General features: G+C 43.9%; 1 protein-coding gene and 1 long non-coding RNA gene across 3 annotated transcripts in view; one reads left to right on the top strand and one right to left on the bottom strand.

Moving 5' to 3' along the window:
• The window catches only part of TET2 (tet methylcytosine dioxygenase 2), a 78,525-nt gene that overhangs the window by 25,467 nt on the left and 27,193 nt on the right, over positions 1-25,865 (bottom strand). The window lies entirely within an intron of this gene.
• LOC309540360 overlaps positions 18,290-25,865 on the top strand; it is an 18,015-nt gene continuing 10,439 nt past the window's right edge. Inside the window, exons 1-2 of the long non-coding RNA XR_014223216.1 lie at positions 18,290-18,739; positions 19,052-19,134. This is a non-coding gene — a long non-coding RNA (uncharacterized lncRNA). The remainder of the gene's footprint in view (positions 18,740-19,051; positions 19,135-25,865) is intronic.

The following is a 25,865-nucleotide window of genomic DNA, read 5'->3' as shown; positions in this document are numbered from 1 at the left end:
TTGGCTAGTTACAGAAAATGGTTACTGTTGCATTCTAGTGGAGCTCTAGATAAGCAGGCTGACTGAGCTCCTCAGTTTAGTTCTGTTCCGGCTTACAAATAAAGAGCTGCTTTGGAAGAATTGCTGTGTCATCTGATATGTTCGCCCACAACTTAACAGAAAGTGTAGCTGACTGCTGAATAGGACACAGCTGTAGGAAGCCCCATCCACCCCAAACACCAAGGCTAGAGTTAGAGACTAGGGGCGATGTTAACAGTTTCCAGGCACCCTTTGTGAGATTTTTGTGGGTGAACTATGGGTTTGTTTGAGCCCTGGGTGGGTGGGTAGAAACCAGGCGACCGAGAAGGAAGGCGTGTCAGAAGGCTGTAAAATTGATTTTGGTTCATATTTATTAATACTTTAATATTTTTATTAATGCAACTGTATTTTGTAGTATTTAAGTTGTCTCATGTTTTTGTTGTCTATAAACTACTTATAGTGCATGCATATGCGTGTGTCTCTCTCTGTGTGTGTGTGTGTTTACACACATGCGTGCATGTGCACACACACAAGTAAATAATAAATAAAATTCAGGGGTTGAGAAGGGGAAGGATTGTGCCAGTTCTATATCAGCATCTGCCCACCATTCATGGTAGAACAACTGAGAGAGAAATTAGCCAATGTGAAAGTCAATTGGCTTATTCAACTGAGTTTGGGACATGGATAATATGTCCTTTAGTGAGGAAGAAATCCCAGCCAACTTGAAGGTCATCTAGGGATTTCTGTTGGAGTTGGGTCACTACCAATATATTGAGCAGTTGGGTCACTGCTCAATATATTTATTTTCTTTCCAAAATGGGGAATTAGCAATCTGCAAATAGCTGGACAAACCCCTTCCCCTTTTGTATGAAGTAAATTGTACCTCTTCCAAAGCAGAGTCTTTCCCCAAGTATAGAATTTGTATTTCCTGCCCCCTTCAGTTACTGAACTCCAGCCAATATACTTATCAGCTTTACTTACACACACACACACACACACACACACACACACACACACGACCAGCCATAGTTTATTAGAAATTCATGGCACATCAGTAGCATCTGCGAAACAATGATTACATCTAGGACCAATTCTGCAGTCTAATCCATCATAATTATGACTGGCCTCTTTGAAGATGTCACGATGCATGACTTAGAACAGCACATTAGCGTGCAAAAGGGATAGGGATCGTATTTGTCCAATATGAATTTTAAATAATTCCACCCACACCAATTGATACTTTGTGAAACATGGAAATGTTGATATATTACCTTTCTCATATGGGGCATAAACTATTGCCAATTTAGACGAATGCTGCTACTGTTGCTTTTTAAAAGATGCCCAACATCTCTTTTCATGTGCCTTCAAGTGCACCACATTGAGAAAAATGCCAGACACTACTTTTCAAGGAGGGGGCCGGGACCCCTCAAAACTATGTGGTGGCTGTGTGCACATGCCATGTGATGTGCTCACCTCACTCACACACTTGCTAAATCACGGGAGCAAGCTGGCACGCTTGCCCAAGACAGACAGATGTAAACAACCCTGACATTTTACTTCTATGCATCTACCACAATTCTCAGTCCAGCTGCTCATCTAATGAAGTAGGCTATTGCCTGTCAAAGTGTATAGAATGGTGTGTCATGAAGTTGCTATGGTGACAGGGGGTCTTTTGGTTTTCCTACTGTTACAGACTAGTGTGTCTATTTGTCTGGAGTGTCTTACACATTATTCGTTTTCTATATTTATATATTGCCATTCAACAGATGGTTTTACAAGAGGACTGCATAGCAAAATTGGTCCATACCCTAGAACATCTTAACTGTAAGATCCTTCACTACAATTTTTTTCCTCTCTTTTTTTAAAAAGAGGATATTCCTTACACCATGTAGGTGCAGTTGGGAAGGTGGCATCAGTGGGTTTTGGTGAAGTGGTTACCTGAAGGCCTGCAATGGCCACAGGGAGAAAAAGGTCTCCCTGGAAATATACTGAACTCTCTTCTCCTCAGGAACATTCCAGAAAGGTTGGCGAAACCAAGACAGCATTGAATGGCATAAGCTGCTTGCTCAAAACACACTTGGGAATACATATCGGAGGGAACAGGTGCCTAATCTTTTTATGGAAACATTGTCACAGCAGCATACCAAGCATGGCTTCCGCAGATAGAGAAACCATTCAAAAGTGTGATCTTAAATCTAAGTCCAGCAACAGATGCACAGAGCTGCATAGAAACTCAACACTGTACTAAAGAAGCAATGAACCGGAATACTATAGCCAGTTGATGTTCTAGTCTGTCTCCCCTTTCCTTCCAAAAGGCCTGTATCTGCAAATGCATACACTTTCAGTGATGATAATAATAATAATAACAACATTTTTTTAAAAAAATATTTATACCCCACCCTCCCCAGCCAAGACCGGGCTCAGGGCGGCTAACACCAGGTATAAAACCAATTGATTAAAATATTACACTTTCCATTTTATTTGTCCACTTTCTTTAAGGTCTCATTATATTAAAATGGTATGGGGGGCAGGGAACCCTCCCTACATCTGTACATGGGCATCCATGTGAATTTTTTGGTGGGAGTGGGTAAAGCACTGAAAAGGATGGAAAAGGCTAGATTCCTTCACACACACACACACACACACACACACACACACACACACACACAAATGAGAAGAACAGTACCTGTACATTTTGACTCCTATCTCACATTCAACATATGCTAGAAACTTTTTCTTTAAAGAAATGAAAGCTGGGAATTATTATTCATCCGGGGTGGGAGCATCCCCCCCCGATACGCATTCATCTGAAATAAATCAATCGCCCACATTTCACTGCTGGTTAGTTCTAGTCTTCACCAGCTAAGGCTTGGAACTACAATTCCAAGCAGTTCCACAGGGGCCTTTTGTACCCCTCTCCCTCACTTTCCTTTTAAAATGTTTTCAAAGCTTTGAGAATGGCACGTTTGACTTTGTTCTGGCAGTTTGCCATCTACTGCCAATTCAGTTTCAGCTCCTAATCTTCCAAAGTACCTAGAAACCCAATTAGATTCAGTATAATTTTAGATGGCTGAAGGAGTACTGAGTTACTTCCTATATTTTCAGATATTAAGGGGGACATACGAAAGGTTAATGAAAAAATGACCCTCTGTCGATTTTTCCACAGAGTTCCCCTTCATAGTCTGCCAAAAGCCAGTCACAAGATGTTATTTCACAGATTGGTAATTGTCTCCCCAAAGCATGGATGTAACCATTGGTTCACAAAAGCATCAGTGTGGCTAAAATGGATTATTTCTAAAACAGGAGGGTTTTCCTGACTTCGGTTTGGGTGCTGAATGAAGCTTTTATGGTCTATCCTGATAGCAATGCTCCTCCCCACCATTTTTAGCAGGTCACCAAGGAGCTTCATAAAGGATGTTAGGATGAATAGAAGCATTAATCTTATACCTTTGCACAACCATGGGAGTGAGGAAAAGATGTTGCTTCTCTGAAAGCAGTGAAATACTCTCGATGCTTTGAGACCCTGCAGATAAATGCCTGAATTATAAGGGGTCAGGCCTCTATGGTGACACATTTATAGAATATTGGTAGATAGGCTATGATTTGGCTAAAAACTAAGGGGAGTCAGGAGGTAGAGTTCATCAAGGAACTCTGTACCTTTCACCCAATAATCTGAACGCTGCTTTGGATACTTCCAGTTTATAGTTCACAACCAACAGGCATTTCTAGGAATAGCACTTTGCAAGCATACCATTTACTTAACCTGGGGTAAGGTAAAGGTAAAGGGACCCCTGACCATTAGGTCCAGTCGTGGCTGACTCTAGGGTTGCAGCGCTCATCTTACTTTACTGGCCGAGGGAGCCGGCGTACAGCTTCCGGATCATGTGGCCAGCATGACTAAGCCGCTTCTGGCGAACCAGAGCAGTGCACGGAAACACCGTTTACCTTCCCTCCGGAGTGGTACCTATTTATCTACTTTGCACTTTGACGTGCTTTTGAACTGCTAGGTTGGCAGAAGCTGGGACCGAACAAAGGGAGCTCACCCCGTCACGGGGATTCGAACCGCTGTCCTTTTGATCAGCAAGTCCTAGGCTCTGTGGTTTAACCCACAGCACCACCCGTGTCCCTAACCTAGGGTAGGGTTAGGCAAATAAGTCTATCTTCGTTTCTCATGTTTCCAATCCTGTTTTCAGCGCATCCCATTTCCACATACACCTACAATTCTTTTTCAAATGTCTACATGAATATTTGAATGCACTTTCATGCAATCTCTTCCAATAGACACATTTTTGTATGCAGTGTTGCCTAGTATATGCATTTGTGCAGGCAAGTTACCCATAACAGAACGTATTTTAGCATGCACTTTACGCTAACATACACATTTTTGAGTGCATTTTTTGGCTGGGAAAAAAACCCCTGTATTGCAAAATTCAGAGAAACGTGAATATGTCTCCTAATATCAAAAGCAAACAAATGGCTGCTTCACCCCTACTCTGGAGTACTTGCATGAAATGCTACCATAGATTGTGGTGGTAGCTATGGCCTAAGAATGTACCAGTGTGGGATTTCGTGAGTCTGATGAAGCCGAGGAAATATGTCAAGATTAAGAAATCTTGGTCAAGTTCCACAGGTATATGTTCAGTTTGAAATCTTTTAAGGCTGCAGCCCTGAAAGAAATGTAGCAGCAGCTGTTACAAAATAAATAAATAAATGGATGCTGCATTTGGTAGCAAAGAGCCTTTGGAAAAATGAACAGCTGTGGATGGAAAAACATGAGATAGCCACAGAGACCAATTATTAATTAAATCTAAAAAGCCACTCCTTTAAATTGAAATGCATTGCTTTCAAAAGCATGTAGGGATTTGAAGCTGGGTTTCCTAAGGCCCAACTCATTACAGCAGTGTTCACAAGTAATTTTTTTTTTTTTTAAGGTGGGGGAGGAAGAGAAAAGAAACACCATTAGTACACATTATAAAGCAGACTTACAAAGTGAATGGTATTTTTTTTTTAAAAAGGTTACTAAAACATCTTGTAGTGCCTCCTGTGTCCTTCCACCAATTGGCCCCTGCATGCCAACATTCCCATTATTTCCTTCTTAATGTCTGATTTCCCTTTCAAAGGGAATTTCCATGCTCCCATTTTGTGCGTTGGTCCAACTGGTGTCCCTCAATTCCCCTATGAAGCAGTTCCCCTATGAGGAAACATTGGGGGCTTCCTTAGTTTGGGAAATGGTGAATAAAGGAGAACATGCTAGAGGTGTATGTTATGTATCTGCGCATGCGCGGGTCGTGATTCGCTGCTTCTGCACATGTGCATGGCATCATTTTGCACATCTGCGCATGCGCGAGAAGCGAAACCTGGAAGTAACCCTTTCTGGTACTTCCGGGTTGCCGCAGGACACAACCTGAAAAGACATAACCCGTAGTGTTTGCAACATGAGGTATGACTGTACCTCAGTGTCATCCTGTAGAAGGTTCAGAAAAGACAAAATATTTCTCCACAGTGTATAGTAAAACGATGGAATTTGCTCCCAAAGGATGGGTGCTAGCTTGGATGGGTTTAAAAGAAGATTAGACCGTTTCATGAAGGATAAAGTTATCAGCAGCAACTAGCCACAATAGCTATGCTTTGGCCCTTCCGTTGGAGGAAGTATGTCTCTGAATATAAGTGGCTGGGAATCACAACTGGAGAGAACTGTTACATCCATATCCTGGTTGTGGACTTCTCATTGGCATTTGGTTGGCCACTGTGAGAACAGAATGCTGGTACTTTAGACCAGGGCTCTTATTATTTTGTTATAGAAGCGTATAAGAACCCTTCCCCTGCCACACTACAAAATGCTCAGAGATTCATTGCTTTGTGTTGTTCAACTCAATTATTAAGCTCTCCCAATTTACTTTAAACTGCCCACTGCATGAAGATGTATGTGCCTTCAAAACAGCGGTGTTCTTATGATGAGAAACACCCACAGAGGCTATCTTCATTTCTAAATTAATGCTTTAAAGTGCAGTAATTCAACCATGCCGCAGGCACTGGAAGCTACTGTACGGAGCAGGTATTTGGACAAAACACTAAATGAGACTGATCACATCCAGGCTGCATTAGGAAAGCACAAAGTAGAAGTAAACACATCATAATGATAAAGGGCTTCAGTTATAATCAATCTATTGGAATTATGGGCAAAAAGAGAGAGAGATATCTATCCCTGGAATATGACCAACTCTTTTCTTCTAGAGGTGTTAAGCAGAGGTTGCTGTGAGCAGTGGTACAGACATGCTGAGCAGGTTTGTATCATAAGTAAGGCACTCAGATTTTAACTCTGGCCCTAGTTTTTAACGTTCTACGTTATGCTGCAGATGAACTCAGCAATAAAACAAAGACTGGTGAGGGCTCATGACTGAGCCTACCTGGTGACAGTGAAGGCACCATAGGAGGCACACTACGCTGCCTCCATTGTCTGGTCCAAAGGAGGTAGTAGAACCAACAGTAGCTCACTGTGACTTGTTTGCAAAGCACTCCCTCTGAAGGCACAGGTACATAGCTTACAGGTACTTCTGGATACTTTGCTGTCACTTGAGGTACAGAGTGCCTTCCATCAGCCTTGGTTGTTGGCCCAGCTGCACCCCTATCTGGACAGCGGTAGCCTAACTATTGTTCTCTATTCTCTGGTAACCTCTAGGTTAGATTACTGCAACCTATTATACATAGGACTGCCTCTGAAGATGGTTTGGAAACTTCAGCTTGTGCAGAATTTGGTGGCCAAGTTGCTCACCAGGGCAAGAGTGTTTGAGCACATTACACCGATTCTGGCCTGACTGCACTGGCTGCCAATTAGTTTCTGGGCCCAGTGCAAAGTGCTATGTTTGAACCTATAAAGCCTTAAGTAGCTCAGGACTGCAATACCTCAAGGACTACCTCTCGCCATATGAACCAACCTGGATGCTGCAATAATCATCTGAGGCTCTTCTTCGTGGGCCTCTTCTATGAGAGGTCGGGGGGGGGTCCATATGAGAATGGGCCTTTTCTGTGGTGGCTCCCCATTTGTGAAATACTCTCCTCCAGGAGGCTTGCCTGGTGCCTTCGTTACATGTATTTAGGCACCAGGTGAAAACGTTTCTCAATAGCCAGGCCTTTGGCTGATTAACATCCTATGGCTTTTAAAATGTGTATGTGTGTGTGTGTCGGGGGGAGTTATTGGTTTGTGTTTGTGTTATTGTATATTTTGTACTGTAATTTTGTATTTTTCTGTTGTGAACCACCCTGAGATCATCGGATGAAAGGCAGCATACAAATGATTATTAATAATGATAATAAAACTTGCCATGAAACCCAGACCAACATGTGACAAGCAACAGTCTGCTTATCACATGTCAGTAGACGACAGAAAATTGTACGACTATGAAGAGGTTATACTGTGGCCATAAACAAGTATGCTGCTGTAGTGGTGTTTTTTAGCAGACAAAGAGTATCATTTAGCTGTAGAAGAAAAGGAAATTTATCAAGAAAGGAGATGGCACTTTCCAATATAATAATGCCCACTTGAGAGCTCATAACCCACCTACTCTCAGCAGCCAGAAACATCTTAGCCAGACACTGGAGAGACCTTTAAGGAGTAAGCATGGACCAATGGCATCAAATAGTACAGTGGTACCCCGCAAGACGAACGCCTCGGAAGACGAAAAACTCGCTAGATGAAGGAGTTTCTCACTTTCTTAGCCGCTTCGCAAGACACATTTCTCTATGGGCTTGCTTCGCAAAATGAAGCTTGCCCCGCAAGCTCCGGGGATAGCGGGGAAGTGCAGAACGTCTTCCCCACTGTCCCCGGACCTCTTTTGAAGCAAGGGGCGGCGGGGAGAAGATCGCTTCTTCCCGTTGCCAGCCCCGCAATCTCTGCGCGCACCTTCCCCTCTCTCCCCGGACCCCTTTTGAACCAAGGGGCGGCAACGGGGAGAAGCGATTCTCCCCGCTGCCCCTTCCCTTGCTTTAAAACAGGTCCGGGGACAGAGGGGAAGGCCCGCGGCGCTTCCCCTCTGTCCCCGGAGATCGCGGGGCAGGCAACGGGGAGAAGCAATCTTCTCCCCGCCGCCCCTTGCTTTAAACAGATCCTGGGACAGAGGGGAAGGCGCGCGGCGCTTCCCCTCTGTCCCCGGACGGTCTCCATAGGAACACATTGATTTTCAATGCATTCCTATGGGAAACCGTGCTTCGCAAGACGAAAAACTCGCAAGAAGAAAAAACTTGCGGAACGAATTAATTGCGTCTTGCGAGGCACCACTGTATGGAAAACAGCCTTATTAGAAAAACTAACCAATAAACTGTAACTGACACGGGAACAAATAGAAGAAGACGCCTTCACCCTGGTATGGCTCCCCTTTATCACATACACAGCCCAACAAGACAACGACAAGAATCCACTAACAGCATATGAATCAATCTGGCTAACTTGATAAAAAAAAAAACCCCACTCACACATGAAAACAAAGTTCACCACAGCTAATCACAAACAAACAACCATACCCTAGGCCAGCGGGTCTCAACTTGTGGGTTCCCAGAAGTTGTTGGACTACAACTCCCATCATCCCTGAGCTCTGGTCTTGCTAGCTAGGGGTGATGGGAGTTGTAGTTCAACAACATCTGGGGACCCACAGGTTGAGAAAGGCTGCCCTAGGTCAACCCCAACCTGTCTCGTCACCAAAGGAATACAAGAGAATAGTAAAGAGAACCCGCACAAGCGATGCCGACACAAAACCCCACACATAGATTACAGTGGTGCCCCGCAAGACGAATGCCTCGCAAGACGGAAAACCCGCTAGACGAAAGGGTTTTCCGTTTTGGAGGTGCTTCGCAAAATGAATTTCCTATGGGCTTGCTTCACAAGACGACAATGTCTTGCGAGTTCCTGCTGATTTCCCCCCCTTTCCCCCTTTTTCTAAGCCGCTAAGCCGCTTATCAGCTGATCCGATCAGCAGATAAGCCGCTAAAAGCCGCTAATAGCGCTAATCCGCTAATCCGTCAATGGGCTTGCTTCGCAAGACGAAAAAACCGCTAGACGAAGAGAATCACAGAATGGATTCTTTTCATCTTGCGAGGCACCACTGTAAGTAGAACAGAAGCAATGCCACCCCACCCTACCCCCACTCACCATGGCCCCCTCCACCTCCTCCCCTTTTCTTCCTAATTGTAACACTAATGTCTCAACAAATGAAACTGATTTATAGAAAATGTAACTTGAAAAAAGCACATACTTTTGTAAACCAAGAAATCTTTAATAAAAAATGTTGAAAAAAGATGACACTTATCAATATTCTGATGAAATAATAAAAAAGGACATATTTCAGATACAACAACTGCTGTACTTTAGGCTGCAAACACACTAATCAAGTTATAACACAAAAATACAGTTATAACACAAAAATACAGTTTTCCCCCCAATCTGGAATAATCCACGCTCATCCACAGCCTGCTGCTTTCAGTCTAGTTTCCAGCACCTGCTACCGAGAAGGGTGGGTGCAGTTGCAAAATATGCATTTGACAACCCTCCCCTTGATTAGGTCATGCATGTTTTCTGCTCTCTGTTCATGCCCAGACGTACATGAAGAAGGAAGAGAAGATTGTGATGCTAGTAGCTGAGACCACCTACATCTATTTTCAAATGGACACACTGAAGTAATCAATCTACAACACATTTTAATTTTCTGTAATGAAACCAGTCTCTTAAGCACGTTTCAGGGGCAAAAAAATATGCAATAGATATAGTTTGTGTGCGGACTACATAGAAAGTCTCCATTTTACACAACCTTACTATTAGTATTAGAGCTGACTGCATAACATTGCACCTGTTGGCTTATTGGGTACTGTCAGGGGTTCAGGAGCAGAGACGCAGAGAAGGGAGGAAGCAGAGAGCGAGGGGGAGGAATCCGAAGGGAAAATGAGTGATGATGACGACCCGAGATCTCCAAGCCTAAGCAGTGAGTCAGAGGACTCCCAAAAGGGAGCCCCAGTGAGCAGAGCAAGGGGGGGTTCCGGGGGGACACCCCAGGAGGAAGGGAACAGAGGAGATTCAGAGAGTAGCAGCTGGAAGTCGGGACCCACGCTCATAACTGAGGGCGGCAGCAGCTGGAAGTCGGGACCCACGCTCAAGACTGAGAGCAGCAGGGAGGAAGGTAGACAGGCATCGGGTTCCGGAGGCTGTCAGCAGGAGGGAGGGCACGAGTCAGGGGTGGTCACGCCCTCCTCAGAGAGCGAGGCAACGGTTAAGAGGAAAGTAGAGAGTTGGGCGCGCGCGCCAAGTTCAAATGCAGCGGAAGCTGGAGCAGTAAGCAGCCCGGAGAGTGAGCCAGGTCCCAAAGCCCGCCGCAAGGAGGCAGAAGGATCAGGGGGGTCAGCGTCAGAGGAGAGTAGAAGGGAGGAGGCCCAGGGGGGCAGAAGGACCCAGAGACGCAGGGAGAGGCGAAGGAGGTGGAGCAAGGCTAGGGTATTAAGCTGGTGTGCAAGAGGCGGGGACTCAGACGGGTCTTCGCCGACCTAGGGCAGAAGGTGTAGAGCTGCACGCTGCAGTTCGGAAATGAAACCTGTAACTTAATAAAGACTCTTATAAAGTGAACGCTGGTGGACTTGGTCCTATGTGAGCTGGGACTGGGTGGCAGCTCTGACAGGTACCAAATGGGTTACCTACTGAGATGAAGTCACCTGGAACTGGACCAAACTGCCCTTGCAGAAAGAGACCACTACGGGGTAAAAATCTGCTATTTTGGAAGAAGTGGGCAAACTCTGGCTGAATGTGCAGTGTGTACAGCAAGGTTTGGGCATAATTATTTATGTTTGGAAAGATGAATTTTCACACAACAAGCAGGCAGATAGCGGGACCTGTGTGTATCATGAATGGGTACATTACGAGGAATCGGATTTTGGTTGCGTGAACAGACCCTACTTTTGTGCAACCTGTAAATGATGTGTTGGGTCTGTTCACACAACCAGCTATGGGACCACGTCAGGGGCAAGGCAAACCTCTCACCTCAACACATTCATTGTACCTAGATTGCATATATGAACTGGGCTATTGCTGTCTACACTGGAGGGGGGATATTCAGGATTTTATTTTATATATATTCACACACACACACATACATATATCCACACACGAGAGCCAGTATGGTGTAGTGGTAAAGAGCGATAGACTTGTAATCTGGTGAACCGGGTTCGCGTCTCCGCTTCTCCACCTGCAGCTGCTGGGTGACCTTGGGCCAGTCACACTTGCCTGAAGTCTCTCAGCCCCACTCACCTCACAGAGTGTTTGTTGTGGGGGAGGAGGGGAAAGGAGAGTGTTAGCTGCTTTGAGACTCCTTCGGGTGGTGATAAAGCGGGATATCAAATCCAAACACATATACGCCACTGTACCACAAAAAAGATATCAAAAGTGGCTTACGACAATTAGAACATAAAACCAATCAGTAAAGACATAAAAAGGTGAAAAACAAGTTAAAAACAAAAATCAGAATGAGGGCAATTGGTTTTGGATGGGATCACCCTAGGAAGCAGTCCTTAACAAACAAACAAACAAACCCACAGACACAGCAGTGAGAATAGTGACCGAAAGCACCCAAAAGCACCATTTTCCCACCCTTTGAACATGTTAATGGATGAACAGTTAGTGCAGCTCTAATTTACAGATAGCTTTTTCCAAAAATGAAGAGGGGGGGGGGGATGACTTTCAGTATTTTTATTATGCCTCTAGGCTGACCTAGTGAACCTAATATTTTTCAGTTGCTCAACAGTTTCATAAAAGCAGGCAGGTGGTACCCCCTTACAAGAGGGCTGATGTGAAACTAAAGCACTGCCCGTAATGAAGACAGAAACGAGAAAGTGTGCACTCAGAGACCAGGAAAAGAACAAAGATGCAGATTGTTTCATTGGTCTCTTCTCATTTTAATTAGGGTCTTCTTGGTGGGGAAGATTGAGATTTTTCCAAGGAAGTCCCTGTTTTTTTACACATTCTCAGTCGCTCCCCAAAGAATGAATAATCACCCTCCTGCTTTTTTGCTCCATGCTTTTTTTTTTTTTTGACAGAAGACACCCACAATAATCTAAATTCTGCATTGTTTTGCAGTTAACATGCTGAGTAAATGCAGCCACATCCCCAAAGGATTTTGAGCGATGCAAAATGTCCTTTCACTGTGAGATACAAAAGCTGAAGCTTGTTAATGTTAAAGAAACCTGTGCTCTTTGAAGTCTGGAAACACTGAATCTGTTTTCAGTGACGGACTATTCTTCCCAAGGCTCTCTTGTTAAAGGAACAAAAGGAGAGAAAAGCGCTTCCCCCTTCCTCAATGCGCTTCGGAGAATCTATTAGCTTTTGTGCAGAAGCATCAGCGACTGGCAGAAATTGCCTGCCATTTTGATTGGGCTGCATTAAGATACATTAATTGGTTGCCCACTGTCTCAAACCTCCCCTGTTTTGCTCCCTTTTCCAATCATCCTCTCACTCCCATAACTCAGCTGTCAGAGATGCTTCCAGCACTTCTGCTGTTGTTGCATCTCGCAGACAGACCCCCATGCCTAGAAGAAAATAAATCCTTGTACATAATACACCAGAGATGTGAACCGGATATGGAAGACATTAAAATGGAGGGTATTGTTGTCCAGGCTGCTGCTGAACTCAAATTTTAAGAAGAAAAACGATGGCCCTGAGTCAGCTTTATGGCTTTCGTGAAAAGGAAATAGCTTACACTTCCTCTGGTTTGTTTGTTTGCTTGTTCTTTCACCACTCAGGAAAGGGAGTGGGGAATTGAAGAATCATCGCATTGTAGAGTTGGAAGGGTCCTTGAGGGCTATTTAGTCCAACCCCCTGCAATGCAGGAATCTAAGCTAGATAATATATGACAGATGTCCATCCAATCTCTGCTTATAAACCTCCAAGGAAGTAGAGTCTACCACCTCTCTTGGGAGTCTTCCAATGTCAAACAGCTCTCACTGGGTGGACTGCGTGGACCCCACCCATTTACCTCTCAAAGCTTTCACTCTCTCTTCAAAGTCCCTTTCAACTTTCCCTTGTGGTACCTGATGACTATCAGTCTTGCGAAGGAGTTAAAAGAAAGAAACTCTCATGTTTGGGGAAATGAAACATTTATTTCACCCGCCTGTAAGTTTTTGCCAGCCAACCCTTATGATGAAGACCTATGAATCAGGAAACTTAAAAAAGCAGCTAACTCTGAATAGTCTACTATTGGCTCTGATAGGTGGTAACTGTACAATTTCCATCCCTTGTGCAATAGACTTTCTTCACAGAGCGACTGTTGCATTGGAGACATGACCCTACCCCAACCCCTTAACTACAAGGCCTGCTACTGCGGCTTCTTAGAAAACTTTATCCTCCCTTCTCCTGTTCTCCTGCTGTCGCTGTGGAAATTCCAGCTGCCTTCCTGCTTGAGCCCTGGCTACCATCATTGTTCCAGGTGCAGGAGAATATGGGATTTTTTTTCCCTCCCAAAGGGCAGATATATTAGACAGAAGCAGGGCACATTTTTGCAAAGTGAAACCGAGAAGACTTCCCCCCACCATTACTGCAGCAAGTCCAGCTGCTTGTTGAAGGGGGGAGGATGAGGTGAAATTGACAAATGGTTTCTCTCCATGAATCCATAGAATCCATAGCTGTGTGAAAGGCTGCCCACACCTGGGGAAATGTTGCAGCTGTTAAATTTCACTAAAAAGTTAGATTATTTGAGGATGTGGGTGAAGGAAGCTGAACATGGGAAATCTGCAGGGTGTGTGACATCAGGTAAGCACCCCTTAAAGGTGAGCGAATAGTGTCAATATGCAGATAAATCCCAGATCTATTTCTCCATGTCACCTGAGACAGGTGAGAGCATGCAGGCCCCCAGAGGAGTGTCTGGATGCAGTGATGGACTGGTTGTTAGACAATATTGAAACCAAGTGACAACAAGATGTACGGTAAGTCCTTTGGGATGGTGTTCCCAGGTCTGAGAATTAGGTAATTTTCAGTCAGCACCTTTTAGCACCACATATTCCCCCCTGCCTGGCAAGCTGTTAATTAGTGCCAACACTTAGCCCACTTCTTAAAGAAGTTATTGTAATCATGGAGCATGGCCTAAATAAAAAGTGCTTTACCACAAATTAGAAAATGCTCCAGGAGAAATTGTACACAAACAAACACACACACACACACACACACACACACACACACAAACATATACAGTGGTACCTCTGGTTGCGAATGGGATCCGTTCCGGAGGCCCGTTCGCAACATGAAAAGAACTCAACCTGCAGCGGTGCATCTGTTCACACACTGGTTGTGATTCGCCGCTTCTGCGCATGCACATGATGTCATATTGCATGTCTGCGCATGCACAAGCAGCAAAACCCGGAAGTAACCCTTTCCGGTACTTCCGGGTCGCCGCGGGACATAACCTGAAAGAAGGTAACATGAAGCAGACGTAACATGAGGTATGACTGTATATATATAAATTGACTGGAGGAAAATAGATGAAAGCAATGGCATATTCAGGTGAAGTGTCCCTTCCCAGACTGCATGGCCATACCATAACTGCTTATATGGACAGGAGACAGAGGGATATACAAACTGAGAAGATCCCCAAAGAGCGAAGAGTCAGTTGCAATTCCACACACAGCAACAGCACCATAGAAATTATTAGCATTGCTAGGAACTGCCAGTGTGAAAGCTATCGTGTGCCCAAGTACTTGAGAGAAGCAACATGATAGAAGCGCATGCAGTTATTCAGGACTTAGAAAAAGTGCACAGAGAAAAGTTTTCCTCCTCCCTCATAACTCTAGGACTCGTGGAGGTGCAATGAAGTAGAATGTTGAGGGATTCGGGAAAGACAAAAACACCTCCTTGGGACATAGTTAAAATTATGGAGCAGTGATGGGCACCAATTTGGATTAGAAGTAGATTAGACAAATTCATGGAGGTAAAGGCTATGAATAGCTACTAAAGATGACCACAGTGCTCTGGCTCCATGTCTGAGGCAGCATGCCTCCGAATTCCAGGTGTTGGGAATCGCAAGAGGGACATGTGCTGCTGTGCCCACGTCCTCCTTTGAGGCTTCCACAGGTTGGCCACTGTGAGAACAGGATGCTGGAGTAGATGTGTCATTGGCTTGATGCTGCAGGCTCTTCTTATGTTCTTATAAATTTGACAGTAATCCCTACTGAATAACCAATGGGATTAAGAGTAAATATCCCTAGGATTGTTACTTAGGACCACCTACAACTGGATACATTACTGTGAAAGATAAGGCATAAACATACTGCAGTCTGCATGTGCAAGTGAAATGTGTTCTTGAAAAAGTTTGTGTATACATGCTGCACATTTATGTGCCCACTATTATCAGATCAAGTCGTTTCTGAACTTTATTTTTTTTTAATGCAGAAATCGCCAGATAACAATTGCTGGTTTAAAAGCAGCCTGTAAGTATTATCTTAAAGGTAAAGGTAAAGGGACCCCTGACTATTAGGTCCAGTCATGGTTGACTCTGGGGTTGCAGCACTCATCTCGCTTTATTGGCCAAGGGAGCCGGCGTACAGCTTCCATTATCTTACTCGGCACCAAATCCTGTGTTCTTGATCGCAGAGTAAATGAACCAGACAGTTGAAAATGGAGGGGGAATTCAGCCATAATATTGTGGGGGTGGGAGTAAAGAAACAGTGTTTTGTTTGACTCACGTCTGTGTGATCATCTTCCTTCTCTGAGCTAACTTTCAACCAACTGCATGACAAAGTGAGAATGTGGTTTTGCATTTCCTGTGGTTTGCTTTCTGAGCAAGATCTAAATCAAGAGGCAATGAATGCTGTGGTCGTTAATGCTCTAAAAAGCATGTGGATACAGCAAGGAGGCTGGGAAATAAATATCATAAGGATGGCTTGTCCATCACTTCTTGTGTCACCTACCCCTATCACCGCCATTCAATACAAATGGCTGCTTTCCCTCTCTGTCCGCTCACAGTGTGTGCTCATCCGACAGTCAAATACGGGAGAGCTCTGTGGCTACCTCAGTTCTGGCACTTTCATTTTTTCTCTCACTGTTGAAGACAGAAATGGGAAGGGCGGGGAGTCAGACCACAGAGGCAGCAGCCGTAGCACATTGCTGTGTTTCTCCCAGACAGAGAATTCTCCAAAGAGTGCTTTGGCTAAACTTAGGTGGAATCTAGACACATATGGAAGTGAGAGCTGGATCATAAAGAAGGCTCATTGCCGAAGAATTGATGCTTTTGAATTATGGTGCTGGAGGAGACTCTTGAAAGTCCCATGGACTGCAAGAAGATCAAACCGATCCACTCTGAAGGAAATCAGCCCTGAGTGCTCACTGGAAGCACAGATCATGAAGCTGAGGCTCCAATACTTTGGCCACCTCATGAGAAGAGAAGACTCCCTGGAAAAGACCCTGATGTTGGGAAAGATGGAGGGCACAAGGAGAAGGGGACGACAGAGGACGAGATGGTTGGACAGTGTTCTCGAAGTTACAAACATGAGTCTGACCAAACTGCGGGAGGCAGTGGAAGACAGGATTGCTTGGCGTGCTCTGGTCCATGGGGTCACGAAGAGTTGGACACGACTAAATGACTAAATAACAACAACAAACACATATAAAAACCGCTCTGAAAATACATCGAATTTTCCATAAGGCTCATCGCCGCCATCTAGTGTCACATTGCATATTGCACTTAAAACACACTTTAAACATTTTATTTGCAGCTGCATAGCTGAGTCCTTAGACTCAGTGTTCTCTGCATACAGAAACCAACAGAGGTGCCATCCTATCCTCAGCCATCTGGATCTGCCCTGCCTCTGGTTAGCTTAGCATGGGTCTTTTTCTCTGCTTTTCGCTATTAAAAAAAAAAGTGGACTAGCACAGCTTCACCTGCACAAGCAGAATCTGAATGTGGTGTCATTTTTAAAAGGTCATCTAGGAGACAAACCTGGGATTATCAAGGGAGGCTCTTCTGTCAATGCCACCCTCACAGGCACATTTGGTGGGGATGCGGGAAATGGCTGTCTTGGGAGCTGCTCCCAGATTCTGGAACTCTCTCCCTGGAGAAGCTAGACTGGCTTCTTCTTTGTTGTCCTGGTGAAGACGTTCTTGCTCTGACAGGCTTAGGGGAACTGACTGCTTTCAATGAAAGGACTGGTGCCATGCTGGTGCCATTTTTATTTAATTACAGTGGACCCTTGGGTAATGTAACTTTTGGGTTGTGAACGAAGCAAACCCAGAAGTGTATTCTTTTGGGTTTTGCTGCGCGCGCATGCGCAGAAATGCTCTATCGTGTCACGCACGTGCACAGAAGCGGCACCTCTACTTGCAGATTTTTCGGGGTATGTACGGGCCCCTGGAATGAATGACATTTGTATCCAGAGGGTCCACTGTATTTGTATATTTTAAACAAGATTTTATATATGCATATAGTTTTAATTATATCAATGTTTAATGGTTCTTAATTGATTGTTTCTTCTGTGTTTTTAGCCATTCTTGTTTTTATATGTAAGCTACTTTGAGTTCCGCAGGGGAAAAAGCAGAGTATAAATAAATGTATCATCATCATCAAATTTATCTAATAGAATAATTGTAACTCCCCACTTCTGCCACCAGGACTCTGTAAAGCAGTTGAGTTACTGCTGCATTCACAGCCCGGCTACTTGTGAAGGAGGACTTTCACACAGACTTTTTAAAATATAAAATCTCAAAGTAATGTGGAAATGTGGAGATGTGGAGAACTGATCTTCCAGTTTGGAAAAATGAAAAATCAAGGGAAACTGAAATCAACAGATTCGCCCAACCCTACTCATATAGTTTGGCAATATTGGGGTATCTGAAAATAGATGCTTGCTCTTTTGTCTTGATGTACAGGATACGCAGAAGTGTGTGTTTGTGTGTGTTTTTAATAAAGGACAGAACACAGAATATAAATGTTTGGGATGATTAATTTGGTGTCCTGCAAGTACTGTTGGACTACTATGGGCTGATGAGAGTTCAGTAACAACAGTTGGAGGCAGTGGCATAGCGTGGGTTGTCAGCACCCGGGGCAAGGCAAGTAATTTGCGCCCCCTAACCCGTGGATTTGTGCCCCCTAACCTGTGGATTTGCGCCCCTAACCTTAGCCCCCAGATGTTGCGCCCGGTGCGGCCGGCCCCCCCTGCACCCCCCACGCTACGCCACTGGTTGGAGGTTAGTTACCTTCAAGGTAAATGGTAATATTCACAGGTTCCCCCTCCCCCCAAAAAACCCCCCAAAGTAATTCTGATCAAAGAAGATCTTTTGGCAGTTGCTTTAGTAAAAACGTGGATAATAATTCATTACCTTGAGAGGAATGTTGGCCAATGTAACCACCCTATGAACGCTCAATTGGAAGTGCATCAGGAACAGATCTAGATTTGCATGACTTGGACCAGCCGTTGAAACACAATTCCGTTTGTAATTGATGCACAAGTTTCTTCAAAATCAGATAAGCCTGACTGCAGGCTAATTCATTAAACAGTGGCTTGGACAAAGAAGCCTGCCAGGTTCAAGTAAGGACAGAGAAAAGTATGTGTCGTGACTGAAATGATAAATGAGGTCATGTGTTATCAAGAGGGAGGTCAGCAGTTGCATAAATCAATCCTTGGAAGCATTGACTCATGAAGTATCTTTTTTGTTGCAAGTCTCCAACTCCTGCAAAAGGAAACGCACGCGTTCCAAGCTGCCCGAAAGCAGGTCAGTTTATCTGCCCGTCTAGCCCAGTATTTATTGTTGTGACTGGCAGCAGCCCTCTGAGCAGAGGCTCGTGTTTTCCCATCACCTGCTACCTTCAGCTGAAGATGTCACAAGTGACCATGACAAGCACGAAAAGCATCTGCCTTACCACTGAGCTATGGCTCCTTGCCCTAAAACATAATTGGGAAACTATTAGTTTCCTGCACATTTACAAAAAAAAAACAGGGGTGGCTCAACATGTTTTTGCCCAAACAGTACACTATATGAAGTTTATATTGAAATCAAAAGTTAAGATTAATGCTCTCATTTCAGTATCCATTCAGTGATGCCACCAGAGTGCTGTTTGGGGAAGAGGTCCAGGGCCCCGCAGCAGAACTGGCTTACCGTAATTTGAAGTAAGAGAAATAAAATACACCGCCATCCTCCCTTCCACACACAGGCAGAAGAGGAGGGTTTATTTTCTTAAACTCTGCAGTTTCACACTGGCATTTCCAATGCTTGTTTTTGTCCTCCAATAGGCTTTAAAATTTGTAGCTGTCTTAAAGGTAAAGGGACCCCTGCCTATTAGGTCCAGTCGTGACCGACTCTGGGTTTGCAGCGCTCATCTCGCTTTATTGGCCAAGGGAGCCGGCGTACAGCTTCCGGGTCATGTGGCCAGCATGACTAAGCTGCTTCTGGTGAACCAGAGCAGTGCACGGAAACGCTGTTTACCTTCCCGCTGGAGTGGTACCTATTTATCTACTTGCACTTTGATGTGCTTTCGAACTGCTGGGTTGACAGGAGCTGGGACAGAGCAACGGGAGCTCACCCCGTCGTGGGGATTCGAACCGCCGACCTTCTGATCGGCAAGCCCTAGGCTCTGTGGTTTAACCCACAGCACCACCCGCGTCCCCCTATTCCCCTTACAGAGCTATAATTCTCAGAGTAGTTTAACTGTCAATTTGCTATTCCCACTGAACTCTGGGAATTCTGTCTTAAATGTTGCCTATGAAGTTGTGATGAGTACTGTTGTTGTTGTTGTTGTTGTTGTTGCTGTTGTTGTTGTTTTGTTGTTGTTGCTGCTGTTGTAAAAGCAGAGCATCATAGGATTAAAAATAAAATAATAATAATGAAACTTTTAACTTTTGAAAAAAACAACCACCTGATAATGTTTTTTAACAACAAGAATTAGAATGCTTCAGTGCTCTGGGGGCAACATTTTTTTGAAATTCTCACTTTTTGCAAAGCTCATGGACCTAGAGAAACATAGGGAAAACATAGAGCTATTAAGTTCATAAAAACACGATGCTTTGTGGACGCCCGATCTACATAGCTGTCAATGTTTCCCCTTTTTTAAGGGGAATTCCCTTATTCCAAATAGGATTCCTCACAAGAAGAGGGAAAAGTTGACAGCTATGCCGATCGAACTGGTGGAGTTAACATCACAAGTCTGCCTGGAAGTGTGGGAAAGACTCTTCAGTCACTATTCACTTGATTATTGAGCCCCCATACAGAGCTCAGTAAAGGAGAGTCTTACTCATCTCTGAGTACAATTTTAACAGATTCAGCTGTGCTTTCAGTGGTTTGGATATTTCCTTTAAAGTTGCTTTAATTGAATAGTTCTGCTTTTCTAAGCAGCACATCACAAATATTAATGTGATTTTTCTTTTCATTCCAAAAGGTGGACATTTTACTCTTTTTAATTGGTAATTGAGATTCATGAGCCAACTTTCCATTGAGGACAAAATTGGTATTCTTAGGATATCTGTGAATATTCTTGCCTCATATTAGTTGTTCCCTGAAGTGATAAGTGATGCAAAAGGAGTCAGAAAAGCTTTTTAACTGTGACTTACGAACAAACTTCTAGATAGGACACTCGCATCATGTAAGTTGTTTTATTATTTCATGAAAAAACACTGCCAGAATACGAGTGCAGGAAATATTAAGAGTCCCAAATAATACTCCATCAGATTCCTCATCTGTTGCAGTGAAAACAACGACAACAACTACCTTTTTTGAATTTGTCCCAAATAATTAAGATTCTGGCATTTAGCTCAAGTCATCTGTAAAAAATCTTCACTGGCCTTAAGCAATAAGAACATAACCCCCCCTCTCTCTCTGTGTGTGTCTTGTTGATATTCTTTCTTCAAGCATGACTTGAAACTAACAAGCCATTCCCACTGAAACTAGGTGTTCTTGCCTTTCCGCACCCAGTGGATTTTGGATTAAGCTATCTTGTGCAACAACAACAACTGTGTTTCTAACAATGAGCAGGACTATATAATATCAAAGCAATTCAGAAAGCTAGATAAAGTCATTAAGGTGGAGCCACGATTATCAAGTAATTCAGTGAACCTGACTGGAAGAAGGTTTATAGCAAATAAAAGGGAACGTTTCTTAACGCAATTCACACTTCTAGCATTCATTGCCACAAAATTAATTCATTGCCACAAAATTAAGGGGTGATATGATAGCCATGTTCAAATATATAAAAGGATGTCATATAGAGGAGGGAGAAAGGTTGTTTTCTGCTGCTCCAGAGAAGCGGACACGGAGCAATAGATCCAAACTACAAGAAAGAAGATTCCACCTAAACATTAGGAAGAACTTCCTGACAGTAAGAGCTGTTCGACAGTGGAATTTGCTGCCAAGGGGTGTGGTGGAGTCTCCTACTTTGGAGGTCTTTAAGCAGAGGCTTGACAACCATATGTCAGGAGTGCTCTGATGGTGTTTCCTGCTTGGCAGGGGGTTGGACTCGATGGCCCTTGTGGTCTATTCCAACGCTATGATTCTATGAAAATACGTTGATTCTCACTATCTTCAATGGCTTTTTAAGAGAACAAGACCAAATCTGTGACATCTTAAAATAAAAATACTAATAAATAATAAAAACAATTATGATTTGTATCAGCGTATAATTCAATGTACCAGTGTAAAAAGGTGCAAGAAAATTCAAATCCATATGCTTCATTGGAAATTATATTATTATTATTATTATTATTATTATTATTATTATTATTATTATTAAAATTTCTACACCGTCCTCCTGGAGTTCTAGGAATAGAGTAGATTCTGCAAGCCTGTCCCTTTGGACATGGAATTCCTACAGTAAATGCTCCAATTCTAACGTGTGAACATCCAGACTAAGTTTCCCTGCTAATTGCAGTTAAATCAGGTTGGGAGGCAGCACGTGTGACGTCATGCATGCACAACGCCCCCCCCAATGTTGGGAGCAACTCAGTGCATCTGCCAACAGGCCCAAGAGCCCTCCTTCCACCTTCCCAAATGGGGAGGAGGCAGGAGGGCTCCAGCATCCTGTCAGAGCCCAGGTACCTCCTTCCCAAAGCTCAGGAAGCTTCTGTCTGACTTAGGAAGGGAGATGTGATGCATACACATGCAACATCAAGATGTCACAACATCATCCTGCCCCCCATTCACCCTTGCAAGCTGGTGCCTGTGGCCCTAACTGTTCTCCTGCTAAAAAATTTCACCGCATGCCACTGCTCTCAATCCACGTGAAAATCTAACATTGATGCTTCTGCAGTACAGTTGTGAACTTGACCACAGTTCAGCCTTGATTGCAGCATTGAGGCCTTGAGGTTAAGGTGGGATAAATTGGTGGTTAGCACAGAATCTAGGGGTGGGGAAGCCTCCTATTCTTCTGACAAGATGGAGTCGGTCAAAGGCAGGGCTGGTGATTGATGTGGCCTGAAGCTCCAAGCACAGCCAGAAAGCCACAAGTATATAGACGTGAGAAAGCCACCTTAGCCAAGGAACTCTTTATACGCACCATCTACACTGCATGTCCCTGTGGTCACAAGGGGTGCTATTGTTAGCCTACTCTCCCCACCACAGTCTCTCACTGGTGCAGATAAGCACGGATCCAGTTCACAAGTGGTCTCTTGCAAACCCCGGACATGTCTTCCAAGCCACGTTAGTGACACCAAATGAAACAAACAAGCCACAACTGATTCTCTGAAGTCTCAGAGTCTGAAACTGCTTTCAAACATGTGGTGCCTAGCCCGATATAATCAGCTTCATTCATCAAGATCACAGCAAGCAAGTTTTAAGGTAATCTCCAGGAAAGCACAAACTGTTCATGAAGCCGTTTGCCCCCAGTACAGTTGTGCCAGACAGCATCCTGTAGATATACAATGAGTGTAATGATTTCTTTGGTGCTGGCACTAAAATGGCATAGTCTTTTTTAAAAAAAACAACCCAATATGTCCAGCACTGCATGGGCTTTGTTTAATTACCTGCTTTCCCACTTCGTCCACACCCTGTGTCGCCTAAAGGGAATTGTGCCAATGAAAATATGCAAGGCCTGGGAGCAAGCATGTAGATTCTTAAGTGAAAGGCAAACCTCCTTTTGCTCAGGCTTCATTCAAAAATGTGCTGTGGCATTGTCAAGTCATGAGAGCTGTGAATTAGATCTATACTGCTTCTTCCAGTATATGTGTAAAAATGACTTGTGTCTTAAAAAGCAATGATTATTATCCCTTCCTCCAGTTTCTCAGGATTTCATTGTTGTTGTTGTTTAGTCATTTAGTCGTGTCCGACTCTTCGTGACCAGAGCACGCCAGGCACTCCTGTCTTCCACTGCCTCCCGCAGTTTGGTCAAACTCATGCTAGTAGCTTCGAGAACACTGTCCAACCATCTCGTCCTCTGCCATCCCCTTCTCCTTGTGCCCTCCATTTTTCCCAACATCAGGGTCTTTTCCAGGGAGTTGGGAGGGTAGTAAATGCTAGCAGATGCCCTTGTATCCTAGCCACCATTCCTAGTTCCTGAAGACTGAGTTTGCTAGAAAGTTCTGTCTGTGACCCATCTTTTGGGAAACAATGGGATATTGTGTTCCAGATCCAAATCTTGAAACAAACCTGCAAGTACAGTGTTGTTGTTTAGTCGTTTAGTCGTGTCTGACTCTTCGTGACCCCATGGACCAGAGCACGCCAGGCACTCCTGTCTTCCACTGCCTCCTGCAGTTTAGTCAAACTCATGCTGGTAGCTTCGAGAACACTATCCAACCATCTCGTCCTCTGTCGTCTCCTTCTGCTTGTGCCCTCCATCTTTCCCAACATCAGGGTCTTTTCCAGGGAGTCTTCTCTTCTCAAATTATTGGAGCCTCAGCTTCACGATCTGTCCTTCCAGTGAGCACTCAGGACTGATTTCCTTAAGAATTGATAGGTTTGATCTTCTTGCAGTCCATGGGACTCTCAAGAGTCTCCTCCAGCACCAGCAAGTACAGTAGTTTCTCTCTTTCCCCAGAAAACAGTAGCCATGGTCAACTGCAGTATCTACATTGCCAATGTTCTCCTGCCCCTACTGAAGGTTCAGTTATACAGCCCATAATACATACCATATAATAGTTAGAAGTTTCTTCATACTAAGATCCATGGATTTCCCACACAGTAACAACAGATGAGCCGTATCATACACACCTATCTCAGTACCTCCAGTGATCTCAGTCTGCAGAACAGCAATTAATTCTGCAAATGTGTGCATCTTGATCATGGATCTGAAGTAAGCTGGTGTCTGTCAGCAGATACAAGGCTGCAGACAGAGTAATCAGGTCAAACTGAATCCAACAGTCAGAGTAGTAGTAAGGAACAGCAGAGGCAAGTCAGCAATCCCTGTCCCTTCCCTACCATAGTAATAATTTGCACCCGTGCTATAGTAAGTTTCTGTGCAGAAGTCAGTGTTCCATAACCCTCCAAAAAAGTATAAGATGTCAAATGCCCCCCACTTCATGTTAGCCCTGTCTGGGTGCCCAGTTCACTTGGGTGAAGACTATCACATGAAGGACAGTGGGGACATGCTGGCCTCCAGGTTCTAAGGACTTAGCTATAGAGCTGCAAATATAACATTTTAACTACGTTTTAGGTGCATTATACAAATGTGACACTAGATGGTGATGGTGAATGAATGACACACACACACATTTTTTAAAAATGTATTTTCACAGCATTTTTCATATATATGTAGATTCCACCTAAATCACTTGGGGAACCTCCAGCAGTACAGAAATCTCCTTGCTTCAGAAAGCTGCCCTGCAACTCACAGAAGGCTGTCAAGGACTAAAAAAATAAATAAATGCTCTGAATATACTCTGCAAAAACCATTGTAAAGCTCACAATTGAAAATATCACTGAGTTGCGATTTCATCTCTACAGCGCCATTTGGTGCCACAGTGTTATAACAGTGTTATAATGCTGTATTTTCTTCATGCATAATTTTTATCAATTTGCATAGTACAAAATACAAAATACAGAAATTCAATTCTCATTTTCACAGATTTTTTGATATAACTTTCCACAACCTTTCCACAAATCATCCGTAATAATTTTTTATGAGGGTTCGCATTTCCTATTTTGTATTGCCATTGATCATCACAGTTCTTCCGTTTCTCTTTAGGCAATACTATAATGCTGTATTTTGACTAATGTAGCTGAGTCGAAGGAGAAAAACACAAACTGGAGGAGACGGGAATTGTCAGCATGCTGCTTCGTGTGGTTGTCTTCATGTAAAATATGAACTGAACACCCAAACAAGACTACTGTGTACAAGATTAAATGGAATACAGTTATTGGATGTGCTGCTTGACAGACTTAAACATGGGAAGTTATGGGTGCACATAAACTAAACCTGAACACTCATATTTACTGTAAGGATTGCCAACATTATTTGTGGCCCGTTAATAGGCAGTACTGCTTGCTACGGAAGTGCCCCCACATCTTCTAACATAATCCTTAGAACCCAGAGAGTATATATACACCAGCACTGAATTGTTTGACTTGCAGTCCTGAGGTTTCCTGGAGAGGTCTTTCCTAGTCTTGGCATTTGAGCAGCGAGAGGAGCCAAGGATTAAACCGGAGATCTTCTGCATGCAAAACATATGTTCTTCCATCCAGCCCCTTTGCTGTGTTTGTAGGGCATGGCAACAACAGGAAGAATGGATGTACTGCCTCTTTGCTTCATCCCTCGGAATGAGGGATGTGTATGCATGTGAAGAATTTGTCCAGCTATTATACAGTAATGCATCAGCAGCAGAACAGAGCTTTCTTTAGAATATCAATCTTACCTCCACGCATACTCCATGTAGCTTCAAGGAAATCCTTAGCAAACCACAGAAAAATCAACTGTCCAGCT

Source organism: Podarcis vaucheri (genome assembly GCF_965113315.1).
Source record: "Podarcis vaucheri genome assembly, chromosome: 9".
Lineage (NCBI taxonomy): Eukaryota > Metazoa > Chordata > Lepidosauria > Squamata > Lacertidae > Podarcis > Podarcis vaucheri.
This window is presented reverse-complemented; position numbering and strand designations above follow the sequence as displayed.